Below are 9156 nucleotides of genomic sequence, written 5' to 3'. Positions count from 1 at the left end.
AGAAGATTAAATTTATTATTACAATTGGCCTTATCTCCCAATCTACATATTTTCAAACCAAGCTTTTCTGTATTTTATTGTGTATGAGTGTTTTGCCTCAATGTATGTATGCACACTGTGAGTATGCTTGGTCCCAGAAGCCAGAAGAGGGCATCAGATTGCCTGGAACTGGAGTTACAAAAGATTCTGAGCCATCATGTGGATGCCAGGAATCAAACCTTGGTCCTCGGTAGGAGCAGCAAGTGCTTTTAACCACTGAGACATCTCTCCAGTCCCGAAGCAGGTGTCAATAGTGGGTAGAAAGTGCAGGCTGCATCTGCTGAATGATGCTGTTGTCTGCAGCCACGGAAAAGCAGAACGAGTCCCATTTAAAGTTATTATAAATCTTTGCTGTAATTTGCTCAATACCTGGCACAAATTAGGTGTTTAGACGTGTTTTAAAAAGAAGAGCAATACTTAAACTTTTTAAGCTGAAAGGTGGAACTTAATAAAGCATATGCCTCATAGAATTCATTATCTTCGGCACACACAAACTCTAATGTAAACGTGGAGCCTAAAAGGTCTCCTGAGCAGAAAACTCCAAGCAAGATGGCATGACTTCTTGGCTGGCTCTGCCACTTTTGTGCTGATGTTTTTCTTCCTTCTTATGCTTTTCTTTCTCCAGTATCTATCACTCCCCAAAGATGTGCAATTTTCTACTTCCTTATTTCCCCTTAGAACAGCTGATGCAAGTTGATGTTATTATAAACAAACAGCTTTACAAGTAATTTCAGTGATAAGAAATCTAGCAAAAAGCAATAAAAGAACTTCCTAAGCTTCCAGATCTTTTATTTCAAGACAGAAGTTATAGCTCCCAGTGCCTGGCTCTTCAGGGAATGATCTTGAGAGACCATGGCCCCAAGCTACACTCTTGAAGTTTGTTCCTTCTAAACATTTTGCTAATAAACATGCCAAACGCCCATTTATACAAAGAAAAACTGTTGAGTTTCACAGCATTCTACTAAGGTATTGGTTTGTTTAAAAGGCAAATTTACTCTAAAACTGATTTGTAAACCAAAGCTCTCCAATGTTTACCCACCACAGTCTTAAACTTTGATATTCTTTTTCACTAAACAATAGTAACAAGGCTGATGTGTTTGTGCAAAAAGACAAGGGGAATGGTTCTTCTTTAATAACTCAGAGGTTGACTTTAGCTACGCAAATCAACAGTGTAATCAAGTTGGATAGGAATGTCAAGCACTTCTCAGGTCAGTAGAACACGTCTAGGGTATAGGTCTCATCATGTTAGCCAGAGCTCTGTTCCCAATGCCCATTAATTCTGAGCAAGGAAAAAGTGAACAGAATTGCAAAGATACAGACAGTTGTGTCATCATTGCTCCAGCTTGCCAGGGCCCCACTCACTAACTGCTCACACGTCCTCGTCCTGGATTATATTACCTGGCCATTCTTACTGTAAGAAACAGAAAAACCCATGCTGCACCAAGTAAAACTAAAGGTCTGTTAGGGAGAGAGGAAGAGATAAAGAATATTTGTCAAGTAACCAACAACTCTATCAAAAAGAAACACATGTATGTGTTTCCCCACAATTGGCAAACATAGGGACCTTCACGGAGCATCCTTTTTGACAATTTCCCCTCAAATAAGCATATATATATATATATATATATATATATATATATATATATATATAGTGTGTGTGTGTGTATTATATATCAACATATCATTCAGAGTGGTCCCCTGAAAGTTCTTAAGTAGGGTGAATGGAAGGGCTGGGAGCTCCCTTTTACTAAAATAAGTATATAAGACACCATGTTAGAAAAGAAGCAGAAAATCCTAGGCAATTCCTCATGCACACAATTAGAGTTGAAAGCACCATATCAATTAGCAATATTTTGTGCATGCTCCAAATGCAGATCGGGACTGATGAAGGCTTCACATCACGGTCTGTTCATTGTCTTCAGGTCCATGCAGGCGATAGGACACTAGCTCCCATGCAGCAGGTGGTCAGAAGTCCTGCTCCTCCAGGCAGATGCAGTCTCTTCCTGCAGCTTTGGTAAGTGCCCTCTGAGCATGTCCACAATGCATAGTAGGAAGGCGAGCCTGTATTCCTGTGGAATCTACATTCAGGATCTAGATATGGTGGAAATACTTCTTCAGCCTTCTGAGTTCTCCTTCATTCTAAATGGTTAAATATCTCTTGGCATTCACATAGGGGTCCAGGAATCTACTGTATCACTGCATTAAGCACCAATAGCTAAGTGGAGTTATTCACTACCAGGAATGAGCAAACAACAGAACTGTCAATCATTAAAGAATCTGTAAGATAAAATGAACAATGAGCCGAGATAAAAAGAGTTAAACGATAAGGTCATCCATGGATGGCCCTGGAAAGGGGAAATAGATGAGATCTCCTGGGTAACGGGGGGGGTGTGGAGGGGAGGAGATGGGGGGATGAGAACATGAAGGAACTGGATGGTCAGGTTGGGGGAGGGACAGAGTGGGAGAGCAATGAAAGAGACAGCTTGATAGAGGGAGCCATTACCGGATTAGGGAGAAAACTGGAACTAAAGAAATTTCAGGAATCCACAAGGATAGCCCCTAAGTCTCCAAGCAATAGTGGAGAGGGTCCCTGAACTAACCTTCTCCTGTAATAAGACTGGTGACTACTTTATTGTCATCATAGAGCTTTCATCCAGTACCTGATGGAAACAGATGCAGAGATCCAAGCACCAGGCAGAGCTCCAGTAGTCCAGTCTCAGAGAAGGAGGAGGAATTATATGACCTGGGGTTTGGGGGAGCATTAAGATCATGACTGGGAACCCACAGAGACAGCTGACCCAAGGTCTTGGGAGCTCAAGGACTCTAGATTGACAGCTGGGGAACATGCACGGAACCGAACTAGGCCCTCTGCATGTGGGTGACAGTTGTGTGGCCTGGTGTGTTTGTGGTACCCTGTCCTGACAGTGGAACTGGATCTGTCCCTGGTGCATGAGCTGGCTTTTTGGAACCTATTCCCTATGGCGGTATGCCTTGCTCGGCCTTGATGCAGGGGGGAGGGGATTGGTCCTGCCTCAACTTAATATGCCAGGCTTTGTTGACTCCCTATGGGAGAACTTATCCTTTCTGAGAAGTAGACAGAGGTAGGGGTGGAAGTGGGGGAGATGAGGGAGAACGGCAGGAGGAGGAGAGGGAGGGGGAATTGCAACTGGTATGTATAATGAATTTAAAAATAATAGAAAAAGAAAGAAAAAGTCTTTATTTCATGTTTTTAATGATTTACAGGCAGATGCGGAAGCTGTTTTCAAAGATTCGAACATAAAAAAGACAAGAAAGAAGAAAGGGAACAGATTAATGAAAATAAACTCTGCCAAGCAGGGGGTAAACGGATTCAAAATTCCAGGAAAAGCAAGCCACTGAAATATACAATGAGTCTGGAAGATGTTCAGTGTGAGATATTAAAGCAAGGCATGGTGGGTGATACATATCTGCAATCCTAGCATGAGGCAGGCAGATCTCAAATTCAGGGCTACAGCTGAGACTAAAACAGTGAGACCCCACTCAAAAGGATGTGAAACATGTTCTTTATTAAATAATAGAGACAATAAATGTCTAACATTGTCTAACATTAAGAAGGGGAGGAAGGATTTGAGGAGCCAGAGAGGTCAAGGACACCGAATGAACAGAATCCACGGGATCAAATGAGCAGGACTCTCAGAGACTAAGAGGCAATAAGACCTGTGTGGGTCTGATCTAGGTCCTCTGACTATATGCTATGGTTGTGTAGCTTGATGTTCTTTTTTTTTTTAAAAAAAAAAAACTCCTACATTTATTCAGTAGTGTATACTCAATGGGAGACCAAAGACATCAACATAGCTATTTCTTTGAAGAAAATATGCAGGTAAGAGGAATGAACACTGAGGTATTAGGACAAATCAATGACAGGTAACGAAACTTAATTGGCATTCTTTTTAAGGGATTAAACGTATTTAAAAAAAAAGTGCTCTTAACGCATAGTGTTAAATCTGTGCTGCCAGGTCACAGAAACAGGCTGGCCGAGGCAGGTGAGGGCACAAACGCTCCAGCCTCGGGGAACTGTAGTCAAGTGCAACTATAAATAATACTGAAGAAAGGTTCACCATATGACCAGTGGATAATACTTTCAAGGCATTCAATTAGCTTACCCTTTGTAGTACTCTACGCTATTCACATTGACAACACAGCCATTGTAGTGCTCACTGCGAGGAAGGCATGGAACCAGTTGTTTTGGCTAAAATAAGACGGGGAAGGCATTCCTTGGGTTCTACATAAAAGTAACCATATTAAACAGCCTAATGGCAATCACTGACAGGCTTCTTAAATTCATTCATTCATTCACTGTGTTGAAAGGGCCCAGTGCAAAGGGAATAAACAAAAACCAAAACCCAATAGATTCCAGTGGACTGAGCTGGAGAAATGGAAGCCCCTTAACATCGAATGGCACTTGGCTATTGCTTTATAGTGGCTTTCCCTCAAGGGAAACCACGACACTGCCTCCCAGTTTCTCTCCCAGTGTCGAGCGGTCCTTAATATCGTCCAAGCCATTCACTTGCCACTCATGTTTAATACCTGTAAATTTCTTTTTAATGGCATCTTTAGAGCTAGCATAAATCATCTTGCTTTTTAGCGGTGCACTCTCAGGAGCCCAAGATCTGCTTTGCTTCCTCTACAATTATCTGTCTTTTGACATCGCTCAGGCAGAAGAGAACCGCTTTCTTTCTCTTTTTGATCTCCTCTTGTGTAGAAGACTTTCTTACTTTCATATCATTAAAGACTTTGATGACTTCGTCATTCACCGTGACTCCAGATGCCATAGTGCCCGCGGCTGAGGCTGCGGCGGCGGCGGCTCGGGCTCTAGCTTGATGTTCTTGTGGGAGTCTTAATCGTGGAAGTGGGGGTGTCTCTGACTCTTTTGCCTTTTTCTTCTACTAGATTGACTTGTCCTGACCCAATATCATGGTTTGTGCCTAGTCTTATTGTAACTTGTTGTGCCATGTTTGTAATTCTGGGAGGTCTACTCTTCTTTTGAAGAAAGATGGAGAAGGAATGCCTCTAAGGGAAATGGGAGGTTGGGAGGAGGTCCTGGGAGATGAAAGGGGGGGAACTGTGATGGGGTTGTAATTTATGAGAGAAGAATAAAAAATAATAATTTAAGTATGAGAAAAAAGGTCAAATACACAAGGGAAGAAAAAAGGAAAAATGTAAGAAAATCACTTGTATATTTGAAGTGTATTATTAAATTCTTAACAAATATTTATTAAATACTTGAACTAACTGAAAAGAGACATGAGATTGTACCCATCATCTAAATAAAATGGATAAGTAGATAGAGAATACTTTCTAATCTATACCTTGTAACATTGCACACACACACAGATTTCATTTAGCTGTGACATATTCCTTTTGGGGGACACTGAAGAATGAGAAATGAAGGGGTGATGCCTGCAGAGTCCTCAGCAGAAAGGAGTAATTGACACAATCAAGGAGCTGACAAGCTATTTCCAACTCTCTGGTGGGTAATCCTAATGCTGAAGCTAAAAAGCTAAATAATCGTCCTCTCTAGTTCTCCTTTGATAAAGAGTAGTTATAAGACCTGATTGTGGTCTATGAGAAGAAAACAGAATTCTGCCAGGGGCATTTCTGAGAAAGGACTTAATCTCTGGCAGAAGGCTCCATTGACTGGGCAGATCCTTTCTGGTTTTTATGTAATTACTTGGACATCATATTGGTTCCTGTCAATGTCACAATGAACTTAGCAGCTGAAAACGATACAAATCCGTTATCCCATGCTTCAGAATGTCAGAAGTCTGGAGCCCTTCTCTCGGCATTGACAGACCTGTGATCTGTAGTTTACAAGGAAAACCTGTTTCCTTACCCTTCCCTGTGTGGCTTCGAGAAGGAACATTGCCTCATGGGCCCGTCGTGTATCTTCAAAGCCAGGGATGTAACGACCCTGAGTATGAATTATCCTGCTGTCCCTCTGACTCTTACCCTTTTCTATTTTTAAGGACCCTTGTGATTATAATGAGCCTACCAGGATAATCCAGGAAAATCTCTGATCCTCTGGTTTGCTAATTAGCAAGCTTCAATCTTCTTTCTTGAAAACTGGCTTAGCAGGTGCTTGAGAATATGGTCTGAACATCCCTGGGGACCATTATTCTGCCTGGCAGAGACCTGGAGACAGGTGCTGAAGCACCATTTTGGTATCTGAGTCAAAACTAGCAACTGCATGCCTGCAGACTTATTCTGTTAAGAGAAAAAGCAACAACAACACACACACAATGGGAGGGATGGCCTGCCAGTAATTATAACTTTTGTTCTACAAAACATTGAAGATTACTAATCTATGCAGACTCAAACAGTTTGTCTCCATATACAGGATTATTATTTTTAAAAGGCAATACGGTTATTTTTCAAACTTCAGTATTTAAAAATCTTGCTACTAAAGACCATTTTCCAACAATGTACACGGTAAGTACACTCTGAAAAACTAGGAGATGAAAGGCTTATAAAGAAGTGCTTTAAACCATCTAAACTCACAAGATAAATAAACACAAACAAAATATAGGTCAGAAAAATCACTATCCTGTACTTGGAAGAAAATGCTTTAACTGAGGGTAATTGTAACAACCCAAAATATAAATGTCAATATAAAATGAAATTATGTATGTTGTGTGTACACATGTATGCATGCACACTGGTGTGCACTAATATGCTGTCTGGTGTATGTACATATATGGAGGCCAGAGGAGGATGTGAAATATCTTGTTCTGTCAAACTTTACCTTGTGCCCTTGAGGCAGGGTTTCTTACTGGACTTTAAGCATCCTCCTTTTGACTAAGCTGGCTGGCAAGCAAGTCCAGCTATTTTCCCAACTCCTCCCTCCACAGCACTAGGGTTACAGGCACAGAGGGTCACACACAGCTTTTTTAGTGGGTGCTGGAGACCTGAATTCAAGTCCTCACAGTTGTTCAAGAAATACTTGTACCCACCTAGCTGTCTCTATAACCCCAGAAATTCTTGTTTTTAAAGAAAGATCTTAGAAGCCAGGTTAATATAATGTAAAACATGAAAGCGAAATAGCAAAGATGGAATGTCATAAGTGCAGACTTCCCTGACATCCATCAGAGGAAGCTAGTAGTTACTGTTGGCATAATTAGGTTAAAAGAATTTTAATGCCTTAAGATAATCATGTAAGATTATCTCTAAAATAGGGTGTTAACCTTTCAAGTCAGAGATAAAAGATAAAGACAAGTGGACACAATTCATTCATCTAAAGGCAAAATAGAAAAGAGGTAACAAAGAAGCCCCAAAATACAAAGAACATAATTGTGACAGCTGCCAAGCACAGTGCAATGTCTAAGGAGCATAATATTCTAGAATAATTTCTATGGGAAGTTGGTGGAATCAGTGCATTGTCAAATATCATGTAGCAAGTAACAAAAGCTATTTCTTATTTTATTATATATACCAATGAATTGCTGTTGTCTTACATTTTTGGAAATATTTATAAAAACAAGACAATATTTTCTGGGTAAATGTCCTTTTAATTTCTCAAATAACAATGGAAACTTCAGTAACAAGATAAATGAATTCTTGTTGAAATTAAGTGTATAATTTGAACCAGTTGAGCCTAAGAGTTGGACACATACACACTCATGTAACACACACACGTTTGGTAAAACAGCAGCTTCCTCTTTTGTATTTTTCCCCCACCTCCTCTCTTCCTCTGCCACCTCCTTTCCTCCCCTCCTTCTCTTCTTTTCATCATCTCTTTCTGTACATGCATATCTTCAGGAGCTACAAGAGGACAATAGTGAATTATCTACAGAACTGAGGAGGTGCCTATAAGTAATATATTCAAAGTTTCATCTGAGCCTTTGAGTAGCTATGCTAACGAAAAGGCCCTATCTCTTAGATATTGGCTGACGTTTTCTTTATTATAAAGCTAAGAGGATGTAGGAGATAATCTTTTAAATCATGGCTAACACACATTCAAATAAAACACTATATTCTTAGATACTCAAATTATCTTAACTAAATGAGGTGAAATTGTTTGTTTTCATATCAGAAAACAACACATTACTTAACTAGGTATATTATTCATTTATTCTGTTCAAAACAAATTAATGGGCAAGAAATACTTGACAAAAATATAGAATCATAAATATAATTGTCTTAAATTGTAGAAATTTCTGATATTAACAACTTGTTAAATTCCCACTGATGATATAACCCTCCCTTTATCACCTTAAACATGTAATTACCTGGAGGAAATTTTTCTCGCTGTACTTGTCACAGTAGTATAATACTTTTAATGCTGGCAATGTGGCTATCCTAAGACAGCTGAGCCCTTCCTCCTTGCCGTGTTGCTGGATGCTATGAATGAGAACCAGCCAGGTTATGAGGGAGATGTGCTTTCCTGAATCCTGATACCTGCTGGCTCCTAGAAAGAAAAAAGAGGCATGCATGTGACACAGTGGTTGTGAGACAAAGAAGAATGGATTAAGTGCCACCCTACCCTGCTGGAGACACCAAAGCAAATCTCTCCCAAGGGACGTACATGCCAGGATAATTTAGTAGATTATGTATGAGATGCATGGGGGAATGAGACTCATCAGTGTGACCTTCCTCCACACCTAGAAAGGGAAGTCAGGGCTTACTGTTGTGCAAATCAATCTCTCCTCTCTGAGAGCTATTTCTCTCTTTTGTCCATGACTTAATTCCTGTTCATCCTTAAAATATTAGCAGAGAGCCCAGAAATAACCCTCACATAAGTGGCCAATTGATTTTCAACAAGTGCCAAGTCGCTTTAATGGGGGAAAAAAAGTCTTTTCAACAAATGGTACTTGGATATTGATCTGTTAAAGACTGAAGTTGGGGCCTCACTGTACACTGAATACCAACGCGAGTTCAAAATGGATCAATGATCTAAACCTAAAGCTTAAACTACAAAAACTGTGAGAAGAAAGCATTTGAGAAAGCTTTCATGTATTGGATTAGGGACAATCCAACAGATAAGATACACTGAAGAAAAAAACTAATACAGTTACATTGGACTTCAAAACTTAAGAACTTCTGTGCATCATCTGAATTTATCAAAGACACAAAATCACAATC

At 40.0% G+C, this 9156-nt stretch overlaps 1 pseudogene; it reads right to left on the bottom strand.

Moving 5' to 3' along the window:
* Positions 1 to 4116: 4116 nt before the first annotated feature.
* On the bottom strand, positions 4117 to 4895 carry LOC121435525 (annotated as a pseudogene).
* Between the last annotated feature and the right edge of the window lie 4261 nt (positions 4896 to 9156).

The sequence above is a fragment of the Microtus oregoni genome, unplaced genomic scaffold (assembly GCF_018167655.1).
Source record: "Microtus oregoni isolate MIOR12 unplaced genomic scaffold, Mior012 000046F_ref0000063, whole genome shotgun sequence".
Classification (NCBI taxonomy): domain Eukaryota; kingdom Metazoa; phylum Chordata; class Mammalia; order Rodentia; family Cricetidae; genus Microtus; species Microtus oregoni.
The sequence above is the reverse complement of the archived record's forward strand: the minus strand, read 5'-3'. Positions and strand labels throughout refer to the sequence as shown.